Consider the following 22,726-nt stretch of genomic DNA (forward strand, 5'->3'; position numbering starts at 1 on the left):
TCCATGAGGATTATTTTGCACACTTAGGGCCAAGGAACTTTTCTTTGGGGAAGAAGAGCTATGAGATTATAGCGGAAAGGAAGCAGGAGTCCATCCCAGTCAGGGAAAACAGCTGAAAGCTTGTGCATTTCCAGGGCTCCTGGGTGGCTCAGTTGGTTGAGCATCCTACTTTGGCTCAGGTCATGATCTCACCATCTGTGAGTTCAAGCCCTGTGTCGGGCTCTGTGCCGACAGCTCAGAGCCTGGAGCCGACAGCTCAGAGCCTGGAGCCGACAGCTCAGAGCCTGGAGCCTGTTTTGGATTCCGTGTCTCCCTCTCTCTCCGCCCCTCCGCCGCTCATGCTCTGTCTCTCTTTCTCTCTCTCTGTCAAAAAGAAATAAACATTAAAAAAATTAAAATAAGTAAATGAATAAATAAATAAATCAAATAAAAGTTTGTGTATTTCCATTTAGCTTTGTTTCCAAAACCCTGGTCCCAGGAAGGGAGAGGTCCCATGAAGTTCAGAGATTCCTGTACTCTGGTGACACAACCAGGATTAGGGATCATGGGCTTAATTCTCCCCAAGTTCCTCCAGACCCCAATGTAAAGTAAATCTTTGCCACCAACGCTGTCTCTGTTGATATGATACAGGGAGGCGACCCAAAATGGGGAAAATGAATGTGATACCTCTGGGTCAATCTTCACAGCGTAGGGGCTATGGCCACTCTTACCTAATATATTCAAGGATGATTTTTTAAAAATTGTTTTCCATTGTGTAACCACCATAGTCCCTTGAAGGACCGACTCCTTCCTGGGAGCGGACTAGGGCTGTCTTAGAGGTGGTTTCTCTCTGGAAACTTCCTTTAAGGGTTCCCAAATCCACACTGAGGCCAGAGGAAGCAGAAGGGCGGGAAAAGGTGCCCTGTCTGGTTCTGCCTTCCCTCTGGCTTTGGCGAAGTCGGAAATAAGTGGCACCCTGCACCCAGCTGCTCCCTGACAGCAAGGACTCCAGGGGACTCGGGGGAGCGGTCAGAGAATCCTGGGTGTCGTTGGCGAGACCAGCAGAAAGGAACCTGGAGACCCAAGCTCAAGTCTATCCCCAGCACCGCGACTGCCCTTGCCCCCATCTCTCTCTCAGGGACAGAAACTGTGTCAGAAGCAGGCGTCTGCCACTCAGAGTCCTGTGATGGCTGAGGAGGCGGGCAAGGGCGTAGTAAATATTTGGCAAAGTTAGCAGCTTCCCCAATGGGAACGGAGTATCGAATGATCCAGAGAGCAACATGGAGGCCCAGGCAGCCTGAGAGGTATTCTGGCTCCTACTCCTGGAGGAAAAGGAACAGGTTTTCAAATACCTGCCTGCTGCGAACGCACCCCTTCCCTGCAGGCTTTGCAGCACCTCGCCGGGGGGCCGCCCCGGAGGAGAGAAGCGCCCAGGCGTGGGGACAGCTGGGGGCGGCGGCGGCGGCCAGGCTGCAGGGGAGGCCGGGCGGCCGCGCGCCCACTCGGGCGGCGGTGCCCTGGGCGCGGGGAGGCGCTCCGGGGCCGAGCTGCTGCCGGGGGAGCTCTAGGCGGCATAATGATCTGTTTCTGGTCAACCACACAGTTGTTAGCGGTGGTGTTTTTATTGCCGCGGTTTAGCGCGTGGCAGCGCCTTGCCTCCCCCCGCTGTGCACGCCGGCTCCCCGGCTCCCGGGCCGTCCTCCGCGGACACCGCGACCCCGGCCCTCAGGCGGGGCTCCCGCTTCCTCCTCCCCCACCCCCGGGTCCCCGTCCCCGGTCCCCGTCCCCGTCCCCGGCAGGCAGCGTGCAGCCCGGGAGGGGGCAGGCGTCAGGCTGAGGTACTAATTGTTTTAATGAAAATGGCAAATACGCATCCTTTCCATCTGGCAGCACAAAAGCAGAGGCTGTTGGGAATGCAGTATTTGTCAGGTTTAGCGATGAAATTAATATCCCCCAATTACTAGAACCTCACTAATGAGATGAGTACACATCGCCCTTCCTAGCTGCAAGAGGAAGAACCTGCCGCTTAAAACCCCAAGTGCCTTTTATTCTGCAGGCATTTTCCATGTCTGAGGATTCAGGATAGGGGAGCTTGAGAAGATGTTCTGATTGTCGGTGACGCACACCCTGACATTACAGGCTGGGGTTGCGTGTGTGGGAATGTCCATCTGGTGCCTGTGCTCTGGGGACTCCAGAGGGCGCTGGACAAGTCCCCAGACCTGCGTGAGGACATGGTCAAGGCCCCCACGCGCCCTGGGCCCACCCAATCACTTTGGCCATGCCACCTGCACAGCCTTCCAGGTCTACCGCAACAAATGGTTGTAGCCCACTTACGGCCAGATATTTCTGCAATTTCCGACATTTTTTTTTCTTCATGAAATTTGTATATAGCAAAAGCTGGGTTTGCTTTAGGCAGAGCATATGCTTCATATTTATTGGAATAAGTTTTCTAGTTCCTTAGCATTCTGTTCACTGATATTCCGTATGTTAAAAATATCTCCGCTTTTTCCCCTGATACTCAGTAGTAGGCAGCCACAGTTTTCCTCTATAGTTTTTCTGGGTAGAAACCAGAACCCGCTCTCCACAGCCCGGGGGAGTATTCGATACCTTAGGCGAGGATGACCTGATTTCCCACCCATTTCTTACTCTCCCCCGGGTTTCCCGGATACTGCTATCAGCCTGCTTCCAGGGATCGAAGACCCTTATTTTTAGAAAGGAAAAAGCTAAGGCCCCTCACTCAGGGATTCTGAATTCTGCAGGTCTATAGTGTGTCCTGTGTAGGAAGCATAAAGAAGAGGATGTGAACACTTCAATGAGTTGGGGACTCAAGGAGTATGCAAATAAGCAGCAGGTGCACTCCTCCCAGGAGGAATAGCCGGTAATCCCCTCGGGACTGTCACATGCTGAGCCCACAAGTATAACAGCCTCTGTGATTTCCCAGAGGTCCAACGGGGAGGCCATCTTCCCTGCTGAGTCCCCAAGAGACACAGGGAACTACTATTTCAGCAATGGGAAATTGATTTTTATGACAACTCCAGCAATAAGTGAATAAGCCAGAACTGTCCACACTTGAGAAACAGTTTTTGGAGTTAAAATGGTAAAATCAATATCCAAACTCATATGTGTGTGTATACATAATATACACATATATAATGTGTGTGTGTGTGTGTGAGAAAGAGAGAGAGAGAGAGAGAGAGAGAAACACAGAGGGAGACAGAGAGAGAGAGACAGAGAGAATGAGATGGTTGGGCTGGGCTGGGTGGAGAGAGAACAAATCACGCATTGGAGCAGATCTCAGTTGAATATGCCCCTCGTTTGCTGGGAGAATGGATAGACAATGGAGCTGCCAAGGCCAAGGCTATTCATTTACTGGCCCCAAGAGATCTCCCCTCCCAGAGAGGATCTCCTCAGAGATCTCCTGGGAAGACCCTCTCCAACAAAACCCATTTATGTGAATGACTGCAGCCTGTGGCCTTGTCTGAGCCAGGAACCTTCCAGAGTTCTCCGGAGCTACGTGTCATGGCATCATAGACTCACTGGCAAATCAGGTGCCCAACCTGGACCCTGACCTATCTTCTCTGGGCCTAGCCTCAAAGAGATTCTGTAAGCAGACCAAACTTATAAACTCCTTATGTTTCAAATATTCTTTTGTAAGCTGATTATCTTTCATTTAAAATGCCTCTTCTGACATAAACAACACATTTGTTCATTCACTCAACACTTGTTTATTGAGCGGGTGCTATCCCAGGTACTGGGGACACAATGGTGAAAAACAGACATAGAAGTTACAATCTCAGATCAATCCATAAAAACCTATTTAATCAATAATAAAGACAAACTAATTTTTGTGTGTGATAGAATTATATTCTGAGCTCCATCTTGGGCTACCTGGAAAATAGCATTCCTTGCCTTGGCAATCGCAGCTGAAATTCCCACCTGGTCCCTAAGCAACAGCAACCATAAGTAAGAAGTGCAGAAGCCAGTATCTGTTGCGTGCCTCCTGTATGTCTGGCTGTGCTAACACTTTACATACATCTATGGGATATGGCTTTATGAGGTAGACACAATTGCTCTCATTTTACAGATAAAGAATCCAATTCTCAAAAGCTAACTTTAGTTGCTTAAGGTCATAGAGTTAGCGACTAAGCTAGAGTTTGAGCTCAGGCTGCTGGCACCAAAGCCCATGTTCCTTCTTCGGTTCATCAACGGACTGCCTCAGTTTGGGCTTTGGGCCAGAGAGGTGGGGCAGCTTGGGAAGGTGAGGACAGAAGGCACCTCTCCAGGACTTTGACTGTGGTGGGGGGCAGGGGAGGGGGGCACAGGGCCACAGGGAAGTGAAGCGTGCAGATGTGTAGATTATTCCTATGTCAGTGGTTCTGAAATCAAGCTCTGAGCACACCAGCCACTTTCCCTGACATGGCTTGTGTCTGTGATGCACCCTGCTTACCCGCCCTGGAATCCTTAAGATTGACCATGTATTTAAGTTACCAAGACTCCACTGGAATGAAGAACGTTTTTCTTCCACTGTGTTTTCTGGGGGAGATGCTGCTGGAGACAGGCAGGAGGAAGCCAGAGCGTGAGTAATGAAAAGAGTTGCTTATGTAATAGGAAACCACACAGTCTAGGCCACATGGACCACTCTGGGAGTCAGGGAGCCAGGATTCCAGAGTTCTGTTCCAAGATCTGCCACACTTGGATCTGTCCCCTTGAGCAAATCGCCCACACCTCCCATTTTCCCCCATGTAACCTTGACAGAAGGATGATCTTCCTCCCATTTCCCACTGAGAGGCCGCCAGGGGAATGCCTATAGCACTGGAGCTGTGTGGCACTCTGAGTGACATCCTTTTGTCTCTAACCCCCAGCCAATGCCTCTCACCTTGGGGTGCTCACTTTTCCATGGTACTCCACAAGGGTTGTGCTCCCCCCCCCCCCCCAGCCATTGGTCTCTCCAATGCCTTTAGACTTATTTGATGCACCTCAGACCTTTTTCCCCCAGGGCCCCAGTAAGGTTATCACGGCTTCTAATTATCTAGCTGTGTACAAAGGATTGCCAACAGCAGCTTTGACTTAAAATGGAAAGAGTCTTGGCCTGGCGAGCTGTTTCCTAGCACCACTTCTGCCACTAATTAGATCTGTCTTGGGAAAGTCACTTACCTCTCTGGAACTCGGTTTCTTCATTTTTAACAGAAGGGGACCGAGCCAGATGTCTCTAAGAGTTCTTTGCAGTTTCCTGATTTTGATCCCCTTGCCTAGGAACCGGATCCTCTTTTACAGGTATCCTCCACTTTCTGAAAGTTCGCCTTCCACCACTTTGCTTTTACCAAAGACATATCATAGCACCTGTTTTCGCTAACTGAAAGAAATCCAAAGGGGATTTTCGCTTTTATGACAAAAGGCCAAAAGTGAAAATAGTGTTGCGTGTTTGTTCCAAAGAAGCAGTGCACGCATCCATGCCCCCAAACAGTGAGAGTGACCCCACCAGAGCTTTGACGTGTGTCTGCGAGCAGCTAGCTTTATCTTGATTTATTTTGTGCACCCGTCAGCAAGATGTGTCCTAAGGTATCAGAAAGTCCTAAGAGAGGTTATTTTGGGGGTCTGCTACTGCTAAAAAATGTTCCGTATAAATTAACATGTAATTGCTTCTTTGCAATTTATACCATTTTGTACCATTTCGATTTAGGGATGGTTTCTTAGGAAAGCTCTACTTTTGGATAGCGGGGGAAACCTTACTTCCTTTTTTTTCAGAACCTTAGGAATGACAAGACTCCGTGGCCTGATTGAAACAAACACACAGAAACAGGCACACAAATCCAGGCCCTTCCTCAGTCACGCACCTAGTTAGTCCTCTAGCGTCAGGCTCTGAGAAGCACCGGTTCCAACCACTGCCATGGTCTATCTCCCCTACCCTTGCACCTGCTCCCCAGCACCTCTGCCCCCATCCAGTTCCTGGAGAGTTTCTTCTGTGCAGCAGGTGCCCACCAGACAGCCACTCCATGACATTAGAGGACGAAGCTGTAAGAGGAGACTTGCCCCTTGCCCAGCCACCCACATCCCAGCCTTGGGACAGCTCTGCTCTGCTCCACACGCCCTGCGTGGGTTGGCTCCTGTTGCTAGGAGAACCTGACCATTTGCATTTCCTGCTGTTTTTATTTTAGATTAGCAGCCGCACTGCTGCAGGAACACAGGGTATTTTAAGAAAGACAGAAAAGGGAAGGGTGAGGGGAGCACCTCGCATGGGACCTCCTTCCCAAAGGCGTCGAAAACACTCAGACGCCACCCATCCCAGACCCAGGCCCCATCCAGGCCTCTTTCTAGCGCTTCCCGGAACAGCACCGTCTCCCAGTGCTGACACCTTTACAAGCATTGTCAAGCTATCCGGGAGCAAAACAACAGTCTTCTTCTTCTATGCCTAAAAGATTAACTCAACCTAACACACACAGAGCACCAGTGTCCCCATCTTAGATGAAAACGCCTCTAGATTCTGGTTCAGTCAGTTAAACATCTGACTCTTGATTTCGGCTCAGGGCATGATCACACGGGCTCTGTGCCTGTAGTGCGGTGCCTGCTTGAGATTCTCTCTCTCCCTCTCTCTGTGCCCCTCCTCCACTTTCACATGCATGTGTTCTCTCTCTTTCAAAATAAATAAACATGAAAAAAATTTTAAGCCACTTCTAGATTCCTATAAGGATTTCCAACTCTGTCAAGACACCTCATCTCCAAAGATGGCTTATGTTTCCTCCTTTCCCTTGCCACTTCTCTCCAGGCCTGCCTTAAAGATGGAAGCTTGGCTTTTCCTTCAAGACCTCACAGAAATCAGTGTTACCTTCTCTTTTAGGGTTCCCAAACCCAATTCCAATGGGGGGGGGGGGAGATCTCACACACACACACACACACACACACAATGCCAAGCAATTCTCAGATAGCCTGCTGGTGTCTGAGAATTCGACTCAATTCTGATGCTAACTACCCAGAGATAACATCAGATTCCACAGGTTAAGGGTTCAGTCCTACAAGACTGTCCCCCATCCCCCACTTAAGATAACAGTCACAAGCCCCAGGCTGTTACTTTTGCTTCTGGCCCACCAGCTACAGATTGGAGGCTCCAATGACCTCATCCCTAGGTTTGATTAATTTGCTAGAGCAGCTTACAGAACCCATGGAAACACTTACTTACATTTACCAGTTTATTACAGGATATGATAAAGGATGCAAATCAACAGCCGAATGAAGGATGCAGAGTGAGATCCTGAACAAAGGAGCTTTGTCCTCAAGGAGCTCAGGGCTCTGCTCGGTTGCATGTGGAAGCATTCTGGTTCCCCAAGCATGGAAGCTCACCTAAAAAGAATCAAAACATTGTCTTCTTGGGTTTTTATGGAGGCTTCATTACATAGTCATGATTGACTAAGTATTGTCTATTGGCCGATTCAACCTCCAGCCCCTCTCTACTCCCAGAGGTTAGAGGAGGGAGATGAAAGTTCCAAGCCTTTAATCACAGGTTGGTCCTCCTGGCAACCAGCCCCCGCCCTTAGGTGGGGTCCAAAAGTCACTTGCATTTATAACGAGACACCCGGTTCACCTCATGGCTCTGAAATGTTTTCAGAAACTGTGGATGAAGACCAAATACAGCTGATAAATACATTTTGGTGATGTGAATGACCAAAGATGTATCATATCTTATGTATCATATCTTATATGACATATATATCTTGAAGATATATATATGTCATATAAGATATATAGCCTACAAATCATTGATTTATAAATGTAAATTGATTTATAAATCATATATGTGTGTGTGTATATATATACATATATACACACATATATATGTGTGTATATACGTATATATACATATATATATACATCTTATAAATCATTATATTGAACCTTCCCAGGTCCCCTTTTGTTCAATTAATCTCTCCCTCCCAGTTCTAAAAACACCTGCATCTTATCACCATGATTTGTTTTGGATCATTAATCTATTCTTCTGTCTTGCCCACAAGAGTGTTGAACTCCTAGAAGGCGGTGTCTTTGCAATTTTTGTTTTTCAATCCCCTTATTACTTCTAGAATATTTGCTCACAATAGATGTTCATTAACACTTTTAAAATTTGTTCAGCCCCATCAGGCATGTATTGAGCCCTACCAGGACTTACACACCATAAGTAATCACGAAACATTCTCTATCATTTAGGAGCTCTTGTCCCCGTGGAGGAAGACAAGAAAACAGTTTTAAACAATGTGATGAATGTTGTAATAAAAGTATGTCCAGAATTGCAAGAAGTTTCCTGAGGCAGGGGTAAGGGTGGGGTGGAAAATGAGCAAGAAAAATCAGGAACGGTTTCATGGAGCTTACTCTTGAAGAGGGATTAACATCCACCATGGGATGGCCACTTCAATCAGGAAGAGCTCAGGTAAAGGTTCAAAGACCAAAAAAAAAAAAAAAAAAAAAAAAGATTGAATTGAATATACAACCCAGGTGCTTGACAAGTGGGATCTCAGGCTGGAATCCACCTCTGACACTCACTCCGCTGATCCATCCCTGATTAGCATCTTTCCTCAAGAAGTCACAATGTCCTCCCTCTCTCCTCAGCCACCTATTCCAGGCTGTGGGGAGCAAAATGCTGCCAGAAAGAAGATAATTATGAGACACCAAACAAAGCTGTTCCTAAACACATACCACAAAGCCCCCTGTGGAGCCACATTCCTCAGTGGGTGCTTGCTTGAACAAGCGCCCATTTAGTTAGCCTCCTTTCAACTAGCCATCTTTGTCAGAGGCTCACCCTACCAATCTCCCTTGGTAGGACCAGCCTCTGAAGACCAACTGTCAACTCACGAGGGGATGAGAGGACTCTGTGTGAACAAAGCAGGCACCCAGACGCTCAGCCTCTTTAGGCAGCTCTGTCTGGGCAGTGGGCATGCAACCTTTGCACAGATGGCAAAATCTCCTCCGCCAAATCCGCGATTCTTGACCTTTAGTGAGACAGAGACTGCAGCAGAAATTCCTAGTTGTGTGCCATCCTCTCCTTTTCCTTATTAACAGAAACACTGACTTTATATGAAGTCAGCCGAAAGGCCCTACTTCGCAGCCTCTCCTGCAGGTGGGTATGGACAGTCAGATGGAGGTGAATAGCTTCCTAACAGGGGGACAGAAAAAGGGAGTGGACCTTTTAGCCCCCCTCTGCCCACCCCCTCCTCTCTTCCACTTCCTGCCCAGAAGCTAGATGTTCATCTAAGTCTATCTAGTAGCCATCTTGGGCTATGAGGTGACCTCAAAGGTGGGTACCACATGCTGAGGATGATTCTACAGCTCTGACAGAAATTCACTACTGTCCCCAAAAAGCTGTTTGTGTGTGTGTACACACTTTTGCAAACGATTTCCAGGGTTTGGGGAGCCTTGACGCCAATGCATTGGACCCCAGGCTAAAAGAACCTTGCTTTAGACATGTGGGGACAGCCCGCTCTACCGCGGCTGCTTAGATTATTCCCATTCCAGTGGGGGGAACCTAGGATTGTGTTGTGACCATGTCCTCTAATAACCTGACAAGCCGTCTACTTCCCTCTCCAATTCCAGCACCAGTACCTCCCCTGCCTCATTCCTCTTAGGGGTTTTAACGCAGGGCCACCCATCTCTCCCTACCTCCCCTTCTTCCGCCTCCCCACCTATTCTCCCTGGGCTGCCAATCCCACTCCAAAGTCACTTTATACCAGGAAGGAAATTAGCATTTGTGTTGGGACAAAAAGTGACACTGCTCAGCTCTCCTTGTCATTCTGCTCTTAATTAATATTTAACCTCAGAGATTGTGTAGCAGACGGAAGTGGCTGACGGGAGAACACAGCCAGAGCCCGTTCTCCTTCTCAACACTGCCTCCCCTACTCCCAGCTTCCCTCCCTGTGCCTCGGGGCCCAGAGGGCCCAAGGGAAAGTGACGAGGAGTGGTACTGGACACCCCTGAGTCCCTCGATTGTACTTTATGGATGTGCTCTCTCGGATCTCTTGTGTAAACAACCCTTCTGCAACAAAATGGGAGCTGCTGGAACTCAGAACTGACTCCCAGTGCCCAGAGCTAGACCCAGGGCCTAGCCTGCCCAAAAGGACTAAGAGACAGGCAAGGGGGAAAGAAAAGCAATGCAAATGTGCCCCTCAACAGATTCCATTTAATGCACTATTTTTAGTTGCCTTCAATCCCTCGGGGTTGTCAGGGCGGTTGCAGCCCCCCTCCCCCGGGGAGAGGAAATGACAGGCATTATTACCCAGCCCAGAACACTGGTGCAGTGCGTGGTGGTGGGGGGGTGGGGGTGGGGGGGTGGGGTGGGGAGGTGCTGCCTTGCCAGCTCCAAAATTGGGGAGCTTAACTTCCAACGGGAAATTGAGGACACCAGGAAAGATCAGGCCACACACAGGAGGCCCACAGGACCCCCTCCTCTGTCCCCAGCCAGCATGCCAGACCATCCCCAAATACACGTCCACTGGGCCCAGACCAGGAGTGTGGGAGTCTCCTCAGTCCCCAAGTGTCTCGAAAACTAGGTTATACAACATCCCTCACTGCCAAGTTCTTTCTTCTCTCTAATCTTAGCCCTGCCTTCGGTCTAAGCCCATTTCCCCTTGCTCTGAATGCAGAGGCAAAGAAGGACAGCTGGTCACCATCCCCCAGCAAGGGAGCCCTTCTTTGTCTTGAAGAAAACGATTCCATTTCCTCTGGGCCTTCTGTTCTCCCACCTGAGTCATAACCTTGCCACACACGTCATGTTTTTTTAGCTGATCTCCTTGTTACTCTTCTAACCCTGCTCCGATTATATCTCCAGCTTCCTCCCTGGCCCGTGATCAGACACTGGACCCTCGCCAGGGAGCCCCTGAAGATCAATTTACCGCATACTGTCTCAGAGAAGTTTGCTAAATTGACTTTGTTATCTTCCCTCTCCATAAGACTAAACTCTGTTACAGATTTCATCCTCTGCTTCTGGAACCTCCCTCACCCTCCTCTGCACCCAGCTAAGTGCAAAGCTTATAAGAAGCAGCACATACATTTTCATTGCATTTAGGTTTAAATGAGATTCACATATAACATTTTTCGGCAAAGTAGTTATCGTTTACTTTGTAAATTATACAGTGGCATCTAAGTGGTAGCTCTTACTATTGCTGTGCATGCCAGACCCCTGGAGAGTGCTTGTTTTTTTAACCGGAGCATTGCAAACCACAGCATTATATTATATTCATTCAACCAATAAACACTGATCGAATTTCTACTGCATTTCAGGCACTATGCTAGATCCTGAGACATCAGAATCAAAGACCAAGTTCTGATTCTATGGGCATTCACAGCCTTTGAGGAAGATAAGATGTAAACAATTACCGAGTAGTGTGGTAACTGCTGATAAAGCACACACACGTCCCAGGGGATATACAGAAGGAAGGACTGATCACAACTCTTTACTCTCTATGATTCCACCTTGCTGGGCATTGGTGTGACCATGCATATGACTGCCAGCATCCCGTCCAAGGGTTGGCCCGGTCTCTGTTGTCCAGAAGTATTTGTAGCAATGTGAGCACATACCCAAGAAGGGCAGTGCAGAACCGTTCCACAGAATTTGGTATAAGGACGCATAGAGAGAGATGGTCTCTCTTTTGTAGTTTGGGGTCGTGTCTGCAGCCTTCTCACCAATCCGAGGGTAAATCTAACCCAGAGAGACTCTGAGGGAAGCACTGCTGAGAAATGGAAAGGAAAACAGAGTTCTGTAACACCATTCTAAGCCCCTGAGTCCAGCCATGCCAACTCAATCAAGTGACCCCCTAAATCCTTGTTTTTGTTTCAGCTAGCAACTCCAGAGGAAGTAAAAGCCTGGAAAGAGCCTGCAGTACCAAGAGATGGGGGTTCCTGGGGGGTGGTTGAAGGGTAGAAGGCAACTTCCATGTGTGCAAACTTAGGGTAATTTGTCTTCTTTCTTTCTTTCTTTCTTTTTTGTATTTTTATTTAATTTATTTCTTTTCAATTTACATCCAAGTTAGTTAGCATATAGTGCAACAATGATTTCAGGAGTAGATTCCTTAATGCCCCTTACCCATTTAGCCCATCCCCCCTCCCACAACCCCTCCAGTAACCCTCTATTTGTTCTCCATGTTTAAGAGTCTCTTATGTTTTGTCCCCCTCCCTGTTTTTATATTATTTTTGCTTCCCTTCCCTTATGTTCATCTGTTTTGTACCTTAAAGTCCTCATATGCATGAAGTCATATGATATTTGTCTGGGTAATTTGTTTTAATGGCTCCATGACTCTAAGATATACAGATTGAGGAGAAACTCAACTAGGGAGGAGAGGTGGTCAGGTGATGGAATCTCTTTGGAGATAAACAGACTCAAGTGGAATCGCAGCTCTGTTGCCTACCCGCCGTGTGACCTTGTTCAAGGTACTTACCCTCTCTGTTTCCCCACATATTCCTTGTCTATAAAGCATGGATAATAGTAATTGCTTCACTGGACTATTATGAGCATTTCCTGACTTAATGGACTGAAATAGACCTACGGTATTCAGTCAGCCTGGTCGGGAACAACTCACTTTTGCGGAACGGCTCTTCCCCACTCTGACCGAACTTCTGGAGGGCACCGCCAATCATATAATCCAGCTGGCCACATGGCTGTGCCACAGGCTGGGTCAATTACAGCACTTCATTCTCCTAGCCAGAGGGATTGGCGTGGGGATGTGCATGACACTGAGGTATGATCGAATCAGAGGCCTCTCCTGGGAACTTTTTAATTATTATTAACAAAGTTGGGATTGAGGAATGATATTTCCTCTTTGGTTTCAAGGCTATAATGGTTTAAGTTCAAAGCTGCCTGCAGCCATAGTTCCAGCCATGTAAGGATGGCAGCATTATGCAGAAAGAAACAAAGACAAGAAATTAAAAGGGAAGAGGGTGCTATTAATTTTTTATATTCCTGGATTTGGTTGTTCCTGAAGCTCCACCTGTGTCCTGGCAGTGGACTGATGCTTTTGTGCATGTAAATTGGGTTTCTATCCCTTACAACCAAGAGGATCTTGATTAATACAGCATGTGATGTCCTTCGTATGAAGCAGATGGCACATAATAAACGCTCAAAATAAATATTTGGCACAGAAAGTGCTTCAAGGAAAATGGTTTGAGGCCTTCCAGACTTATGAAATCTTTAATTTAAGGTCAATTCAGGAGTCCTGGCATGTATATACTGGTGTACAATAATAATAAGTGCCCTTCCAGTATCCCAGAGGCTTCTGCTGGTAGGTACAAAGCATTCCATTGTAGTGGTTAAAAGTCATGCCCGTTTTAAAGGAGGCAACCTTCGTTAGCCAAAGGACTGATAGAGAATCTTCGTCCTAGGGATAGCTAATTAACCCTTCAGAATATCAGCCCGATGAGACAGGCGACTTCATGTGGACTACCAGCACCGTCTGCAGGAATGATGGAGGAGAGGAGCGTGTCCTGAAAAGAGCTCTGAAGTCTGTACAAACAGAGATTCTGGACGAGTATCTACTCTTCTTTGAATCCATCTCTTTCCAGAGATAACCTTGGAGCGTTTTATTTTTACGGAAAGAAGTGGGAACTTGCTTCATTGGGGGGTCTGATATGGTGGATCCCAATTCCCTTGAATAAATTTTTTAAAGTTTATTTATTTATTTTGAGAGAGAGGGTGATAGCATGAGCAGGGGAGGGGCAGGGAGAGAGGAGAGAGAATCCCAAGCAGGCTCCGCAATGCCAGCGTGAAGCCCAATGTGGGGCTCAAACCAACGAACTATGAGATCATGACCTGAGCCAAAGTCAGACACTTTGAGCCACCCAGGCGCCCCTATCTTGAATAAGTTTATATGTTAATGACTTGTCCTTACCAAACTAAACCAGTGGTCTATTGGGTGGATGAAGATCAGCCTGTCTCCACCATTTATAAGGAATTAAGGATCTATCACCTATAACTTTTTAAAAACCAATATAGATCAGACATCCGGCTAGAGATAAAATGCCCAAACCCGTCCAGTCCTCATCTATCTCTGGATTCTTGTCTCTGTCCTAAAGGAATTTTCCTTAATTGTCAGTAATGCTAATTATAGCCAACCCACGCACCATTTATGGGACCACTGAGAGAGGGTGATGTGATAGCAATGTCAACAAGCCAGGGACAAAGTCTTCGAGCGTGACTACAGGAACTATAAATGGTCACTTAGAATCCTACAATGGTTCCTTTAATTAAGCAGAGGCGATCTAGGGCAACCAATTAGGAAGTCAAGCTGTACAGGATCCCATACACTTGTGTCTGAATTACTAGCTATTTTAACTTAGAATTTTCAGGTCTGTCATCAAAGAATCCCTGGAAATAACTTGCACATGCAGTCCCTGTCTTGTCAGTGATAGGCGTCTTGATCTGCACCTGAACCTTTCTTGTATTGTTATGTCATCTTAGGGGTTCATTTGTGTAAACCTTATAGAAAGTTTGAATGATGACGGCTTAAATATAAAGGAGGGTCTTTTTTTACTTCGTGATTTCAGTATTTGACTTGCTGCATGGTGGAAAGATAGTGGATGTAGCTCCAGACTTCAGGTCTGTATTTAAGGCAGAAAGAAGGGGGCTGGTGGTGCCAGCTGCCTCTGCCTCCTCCTCTCGGGAAAGCAAAAGCTTTCCCAGAGGATTTCTCAGCAGAAATTTGCTTATATCTTATTGGCCATATCTGGGTCTTGTGACCAGCCCTAGCTGTCATAAAAGCTGAAGTGGGAACAGACTTAGACTGATTATGGCACCATGTCAGGTCCGGACCCGTGACTGCTCGCAACAAAATCGCAGTTCTGTTAGCAAGCAAGAAGCGGAAATGCGTAGATATTGGCTAGGAAGCCAATAGTATCTGCCATGATGGTTTTCGTAAGATCTATACACATCCTCACATAGTTTCCCAAATGTGGAACTTTCCTGCTGTTATGATCTGACATATGTTTAGCAAATCATAACATAGCATAGCTCCATGACGCTGTTCCCAGTAGAACAACAAACGTTCTTTTTTAAGGACCAGGCTTTATACTCTTTTGCTTCTGAGGAATATCTACGACATAGGATTGTGTCTACAGTATAGACCTTTGACTCTGCCTTCTGCATATATGTGAACACTGAATACAGACAGAAAGACTACTTAAATACCTTAAGGCTTCAAGGTCAAAAGGACAGGGTAGTTTTACCTGGCATGCCTTCTATCTAAACAGCAGGAACATTTCCACTAACAAACACCCCAGTCCCAAAACAGCTCATGTTCCAGCACTCTCCACTCACCCCACTCCAACACACAATCCCACGGCAGGCAAAGCAAAAATAACAGAAGTATATCAACCCCAAATAACTACCAGTGCTTACCTCGTTAAACTCAAATGCTCCATCCAAATTACAGAATAACAAAAGCTTGTAGTTAATAATCCCTTACTTTCAGTGCTTCCATCTGACCAAAAAAGAAAAAAATTCAAACAAAACAAACATCACTTTCCAAGGGTAGAGGCAGCATTAAGCTGGGTAGAACTACTCCCCCCCCCATTTTTACATAGGGAAAGATATTTGAATTAATTACCATATTCCTGTGTCATCCAGTTCCAGGGGTGTGTGATGTGTCTTTCATTTTGGGTGGTACCTTTAAGGAAGCTTTCTCTTGCAGATAGATGGCCTGCCACCCCGGCTTTACAATGGCTGAATTCCAGTATCTGTTCCCCCATATCCTGGCCATATTGGATGACAGTCTGCTAGGGCAATTCTGTCAATTCTCCTTCCTTTTGAAGTTTAGAGTAAGACACCTTTCCATACCAACATATACTGTTCTCACAGACGTTCATACGGAAATGCAGTAGAAGATGATTGTTGGTAACACCATCTCAAGCCATATGCCTCATCTGTATTGGCTTAAGGAAAGTGATAGGTGGTAAGCCCTTAATTCCTTATAAATGACAGTGGCAGACTGGTTTTCATCTACTGACCAGGCCACTGGTTTGGCCTGGTAGGCAGAAAATATTAATACATAAACTTGTTCAAGGCAATTGGAATCAATCATGGTCAGACCACCCAATTAAACTTCCTCCTCTAAAAAATACAAAACAAAACAAAACACTCCAAGGTTAGCAATGGGAAAAGAATCTCAAAATGGAACAAGGGAGCAAGACCACAAAGCGGGACTCTGACCCCTGAAAGCCACCTTCCTTGTAACATGCCTCACTAATGGCTGTTGCCACCAAGTTGGCTGTTCCACCATGGGCTCTCTAGTCTGAGACTGAGTATATAACTCTTCCTTAAATGCCCCCCTTTCATAACTAAGACAAAGTTGAAATGCTTAACCCAGATGAAAGAAATAATAAGACAGAAATAGAAACATTAAACTCAATAAACTGCTTTATAGGCATGGCTCCTTCCCAAGATCTTAGGTCCCTGTCATGCTTCATCTGCCATGCTGTTCCCAGAAACGGTCCACTTCTGCATGGACTTCCAAGGAACACATGGGTCTGTGTCTCAGCTCCTCAGAATGGCAGGCCTAAGACTGAATCTCAGAGAGATGAAGAGTTGACTCTGTATATAAGGCCCACCTACTAAGTTCTTGCTGAAGACATACTTGGCCTCTAACAGAATCTCACTGCAAATTAGATCATACATGATCACAGATACATGCACTTTTTTTTTTTACCTCTTGTTTCCTTTTGAAGTATTATTCATTCACCCCCTTATTCATTCAATCATTCAAAAAATATTTACTGAGTCCACTATGTCCCAGACATTGTGCTAAGACTACAGGGATAAAGAAAACAGTTCTTAATCTCTTTCCTTATGGAGCTTCCAGGCTAAGGAACATATGCTTTAAAAATAGGCATTAAAGTGTTAGTATGTTTCAAGGACACACACTTAAATATTTATGAATGAAATGATGATGGGGGAATCATAAAGAAAATAGGTTAAATGAGTTTGGTGACGAGATGAGAATTGTTGAACGTAGGTAACGGGTACAGTGGGGTTCAATATATATTACTTGACTTTTGCAAGAGTTTAAATTTTCTAAAATAAGACAAAAGGTTAAAAAAAAAAAAAAAGACTGCGTTGGTAGATGCTGAATGAATGAGAGCCATGGCCAGTGGATCCAGATCAAATCCACTACTCCGAGCTCTCAGATTAGACAGTGTCAACACGAAGAATTGTGAGGCTGGGATACTGACCACATACACAGACTCCAAGAGATGCTCATTCTCGACGACAGTAAGAGGGTCTCCATCTCCTGGATAAGAGTTTCTTTCTGCCCTGAGGTAGACAATGACAGGGAGAATGACCTGAACCTCACTTGACTCATTCCTGGTAGAACCAAGAATTTCTTTTAGCTGAATGTCTGGCTGAACTACACCAGAAAGGGTCTTTAAGTGGACTAAAGAAGAAGTCAGAATTATGCCTCATGTGAGTCTTTCTTTTTAATGTTTGTTTGTTTGTTTGTTTGTTTGTTTGTTTTGAGAGAGAGAGAAAGAGAGAGAAAAACAGAGCATGAGAAGGGGAGGGGCAGAAAGAGAGGGAGACACAGAATCTGAAGCAGGCTCCAGGGTCTGAGCTGTCAGTACAGAGCCTGGTGCAGGGGCTGGAACCCACGAACCCTGAGATCATGACCTGAGCTGAAGTCGGACGCTTAACTGACTCAGCCACCCAAGTGCCCCCATGTAAGCCTTTTTATAAAAATTAATTAAAACAAGCATTTGTCTGGACCAAAATTGAGATGGTTATTAGGCTTGTGCTAGAGTTTGGCATCAAAATATTATCAAGATCGTTGTTCCCTTGTTATAAGAATGATTGTGTAGGTCCCATGTTTACAGATGGGATGTGGCAGCCCAGAAGGTACAACACATTGCTCAGCCATCACTAGCTGTTATTCATAAGGAAAGGTGGGGAAGCAAACTGAGGAAAGGGAAGCGAAGGGGAGCAAAACCAGTAGATGTTTAGGGCAATGCAGGAACGGGGAGTAAACTACATCCAGGACTTTGAACTACATAGGCCCAGAGAACAAGGGGGGCAGGGGTGGGGTAGGCAGGAGACAGATTCGTACCACACCAGTAGAAGCAAAGGGCAAGCGTGTGTGCAAGCACCAGGAACAGCAGGGCTGCAGAGGGGGCACAAGCACACATTTGGTGTGCACCTGCCGGTCCTGGAGTGCTTCGATATGTTGCCATAGATAAAATCAGGGCACCAAACTTCAGACATAAAACCTTGTGTGGGGGGAAAGTTATTGCAATTGCTGTCCTCAGGGCCTTTCTGGACTGGGGTAGCAGAAGCACAGTGACACTAAATGCAGTGCAAGTCTCACAACATCTTCTGCCTAAGATGTCCTTCTGCCCATTTCCAGCCTCCTCTTCCAGGAAGCCTTCCTGGATCATCCAAATTCTCAATCATTTCTCCCATAACACTTACCATCTGCATCATTCATTTGGCATCCATCATTTATTACTTTAGGAGATATAAATATACCTCATACACACACACACACACACATACACATCTATAGCTATACATCTATACACGTATACCTGCACACATATACATAATGTACTTTTATCATCAGGCTATAAAATCCAAGAGAGAAGAGACTATATCTAATCTGCTAACCACTATAATCCAGTCCATGTAGCCCAGTACGAGGGCCGGATATTAGAGCAGTTCAGAGGTGAAAACACAGAATTCAAAGTTAGAACTCCTACCTTTTAGTCCTGGTTCTGCAATTCACCAGAGGTCTCATTCTGGACAAGTCATTTAACCTTTCTAGGCCTTACTTTGTCCTCAGGAAAAGAGATTAAAAATACTAATACCTCTTCACACAGTTCTCAGGAGCAGCAAATTAAATCGTGAATTTGGAAGCACTTTGTAAAGCACTATCCAGATTTAGGATAATGTTATTATTCTGCTCTGAATTTTGATCTAGATTCTTCCATTTAATGGCGATATAACCTTGGGTAAGTTCTTCAATGCCTTTGCTTCTTCGTCTATAAATTGGAAATACAATGACTAAGTTGTAGGATTGTTATAAGAATTAAATGAAACCACATATATAACGTGGCTAGCACGGCACATGACATCTAGGACTCACTCACAAGTGTTGGGTCCTTCCCTATCTTTCCAAGTATATTAGACCTTCTGTGTTGTGCCCCTAATAGTGCCCTGCACACAACAGAAGTCCAAGGAGTATTTCCTCTTCTTGATAAAGCTGCTAATGATAATGGTGCCGCTGATGGTTGATAACGACTATTGGTGAAGACCACTTAATGATCAGCTAATGACCAGCAAAGCTGATTTGAATGCACCTTGAGCCATGTACTCCCCCCCGACCTCTCCTTTAGGACATGTGGGGTGAAGGTGGGAGGAGGCCTCCAGTCTGGCAGAGGCCCCTTTAAAAATGTACCCGGGCTCCTCCTCTGCCAACCAAGTTGCTAAAAATACTACTACAGCAAAAGCTGAAATATTTGCAGAGAAAACTGAATTTCCTGCTACCCCCACCCCCTCCATTCAAATGGGTGAAATCCTGACCTAAGAAGCCCCCAGATCATCTCCACTGAAGGCACAGGCCACCTACTTTCCACCCCCATCTTACCATGGAGTCCCTCTGTGGGCTTAAGCTGGGATATGATGTTCAGAAAGTGCCCACTCCAAGGAAGGGAAGCCACAAGTATTGGCAAATAGCTTGCCATGTGTCTTGGCTTTTCTCTCTGCTTATGAGGACCAAGTCTCTCCAAATCCCCCACCATCTGTCCCCAGATGGATCTGTATTGGACCCCGGAAGCTTCCCACTAATCCATCTCTTTTCTTTTGTCTAAAATCTCTTCCTTTGCTGGCCTCGGCTTCTATTTCGTGCCCCCCCCACCTCCATGCTCCCTGTTAGAAACAGCCCACCTCACCCCCATGCCCCAGCTCCCTCTCTAACCTGGCCCTCCGGAGCTCATCTCATTTCCAGACCTGCAGTCCCTCTCCTTCGAGAGCTGTGGGGGCCGCCGAAAATAGAGAAGAGTTTATGAAATTCGAAGAGTCCAGGAGGACAGACAGGGCCCATATCCAGCTGGTAAATAGGTGGCACCCCAAAAGATGACCTTGGCACCCAGGTCCTAAGCCCAGGCAGGCACTAGGGTCTTCCGGCACTGCTTCGCCAAGCCCTCAAGCTTTGCAGAGTGAGGCAGCCTGCTCCTCAAAGCAGCCGGACCCAGGCCTTCCACACATCTCTTGTCCCTTCTCTGAGCTCATCTATTCAAAAGAAAAGCGGAGGCTCAGAGTTCCAGCCAGCCCGTCTTGCTGACAAACTCTGGCCACCTAGTCCAAAAGAGGAACCCCTTACCAAAAAGAATCATGTGCCCTCGATGCATGATAGTGAAGGGGTCCACTTCTGTGCATATCTTTGGATGGCAGTGGGTGGCAATGTGCCCACAGCATGTATCTCTGTGGATGTGTGAACAGTGTGTGTTTCTGTGCCTCTGGGTCGGGGTGTGTGTCATTTAAATGAGGCTGTACGGGGTGCTGTTCCTGCCTCTGGATTATTTGAGTCTGTCTTTGATTCCCGTCCTTGCCTTTCTCTGTCTACCTTTTCCTTACCTCAGAGATTGCCCATCCCCCAGGGCAAGCACAGTGGCCAGTTCCGCGTAGGCGCCTCAAGTGGGCTGTTGATGAAATGCTTGTTTTGCGGATGGAACTGACAGTTGCCATTTCTGCTCTTCCACCGCCGCCAGTGTTCAGAGACGCCCTCACCCCACACAAGGGCGTCTTAGGAAGAGGGAAGGGCTGGGCTGCCTGTGTGGGAGTTTAGGGGGGGGCATGTTGTAAAGATACTCCCCCCCCCCTCCAGCTCTGACCAGCAGGAAGAAGGGCCCAGAGGCAGCGCAGCCTGCAGAGGGATGTTGCCTAGCAACTTGGGAGACTTTACTGCAAACTCGCTAAATCCCGAATTCCTCGGCTCTAATTTGGGAAGAGAAAAGCACAGAGTCCAGGCCTGATACCCATTCTATCCCCAATTTCCTCCTTCCCTTTCCCCTCTGGATTCTGAATTTGAAGTTCAACAAGAGCTGGCACAAACCAAGGCCCCAGATGTGCCCATGATTTAGGCAAGGGGCTGAGTTCCAGGACATCCTGCCATTTGGTGGAGGGTGGGGGGGGGGGGGATCGAGGATGTGCCAGAGACAGATTGGGGAACAGATTTTCAGTTACAAGGGTGGGTGGGTCCCAAACATGCTGGGAGAGACACCCCTATGCCCCAAGCCCTGGAATCCCGGCCAGCTTCCAGCTCGGTTTGGGAGCCTAAGCTGACTAACCCCATTCCCATCATGAGTGGCCACCAGAATTTCCCTCCCACTCATTTTCCCTTTGGCAAACAGAGCCTGTAGCCCAAACATTCAGGTAGGAAGGAAAGCATGCAACAGCTATGCTATGACTGGCCAGTGGCTGTGGATTCACTGCAGTGCTGTTTTAAGATCCCCTCTCCCAACCAGAACCACAGGGCATTTTCCCCTCCTTGCCCGCTTCAGTTATTGAGCCTGAGCAACAGCCATCCTTTCTTTCCTTCCCTCCTCTGGGAGCTTAGCTGAGAAAGACTTTCTTTCTACTTTCCTCCGAGATGGCCCACTCTATCCATTTAACAAGCCACACTGCCAGCTCCAGTACCCTGACTGGCTAGGGGACACTGGCCACCACAATCCAGTCAGGCTGCTGCTCCACAATTCTCCTCCCCTATCTCCTTTTCCCAGCCTTTCACAAAAGCCCACATCCTTCCTCCGCCACGGACCCCAAAAGACAACGATTTTTTTTATATTTCCCAATACTAAGGTTTAGGGTATTTTTCTTCCTCCCAGGCAAGGTGAGAATGGCATTTTTGTTTTATTCTGAAGCAAGATACCAAGAGGTTAGGGAGATTCTAGTATGGGAAGGGAAGGATGTTTCTCTGAAGCCAGTATCTATGCATAAATATATACATTAGATAGATGATGGATGATTGATAGGTGATAGATAGATAGATAGATAGATAGATAGATAAGGATGTAATGCAACATCTCGGATAGGGTGACTACCCCTGTGTCATAAGTCTGCATGCACACGTCTGCATTTATCTGCACAGCATGTGTGTACAAGTTCTGTGCAATTATTTTTGTAGGTTGTGTCTGTAGAATCTGTTGAAGAAGTGCACATTTTAGTGAGCCCGGGCAGTATCATATATGCACATGTGGGGCCTGTGAGCTTTTGTGTTTATGTGTGCTCATCCCCAGGTTATGTATCAACAGCTTTCTTGATTCCCTAGCAGAGTGATGATGGGACTTTTTAAACGCACGTCTTAGGGGGCTTTTTTATGAGGACTGGCGGGGGTGAGGAGAGGAGGAGTTAGAGCGAGCCATATTTGGGACTCTAGCTAAGTTGTGCAAGTGTGGGGAGGTGGGTGAGAGGTGCGTGGTTTTCTACATATGGGTGGGAGAGGTGTTGTGCCCAGATGTGAGTGTATTTGTGCCCGGGTAGCCGGGGGCCTCCTTCTGCCCGCGGCGGCATACATCTGCCTGGCAGTCTGCCGCCTCAGCAAACAAGGGGGTTGAGCTTGAGAAGCTGGGGTGTGTAGGAGGAATGGATGGAAGTGTGTAGGCGGAGGGGTTGGGGCTGGAGGGGGAGGGAGGCGGAGGGAGCAGAGAGGGGGCGTGGTCCTCCCTGCAATATCCCCGCCCGCCCTGCCCAAGGCTTATCCTGATTGGCTTCTCGACCGAAGGGCTCAGGTTACATTCG

General features: G+C 47.0%; 1 long non-coding RNA gene across 2 annotated transcripts; it reads right to left on the minus strand.

The window, feature by feature from the left end:
* Positions 1-7,149: 7,149 nt before the first annotated feature.
* LOC131486999 (uncharacterized) lies at positions 7,150-22,574 on the minus strand. 2 transcript variants are annotated; one of them, XR_009249562.1, is made up of 4 exons: positions 20,564-22,574; positions 17,170-17,251; positions 15,341-15,422; positions 7,150-7,314 (listed from the first exon to the last, which is right to left on the minus strand). It is a non-coding gene; the product is annotated as an uncharacterized LOC131486999 (long non-coding RNA). The 2 variants fall into 2 exon arrangements; XR_009249563.1 differs by lacking the exon at positions 20,564-22,574 and adding an exon at positions 18,688-19,302.
* Between the last annotated feature and the right edge of the window lie 152 nt (positions 22,575-22,726).

This window comes from Neofelis nebulosa, chromosome 10 (genome assembly GCF_028018385.1).
Source record: "Neofelis nebulosa isolate mNeoNeb1 chromosome 10, mNeoNeb1.pri, whole genome shotgun sequence".
Taxonomy (NCBI): Eukaryota; Metazoa; Chordata; class Mammalia; order Carnivora; family Felidae; genus Neofelis; species Neofelis nebulosa.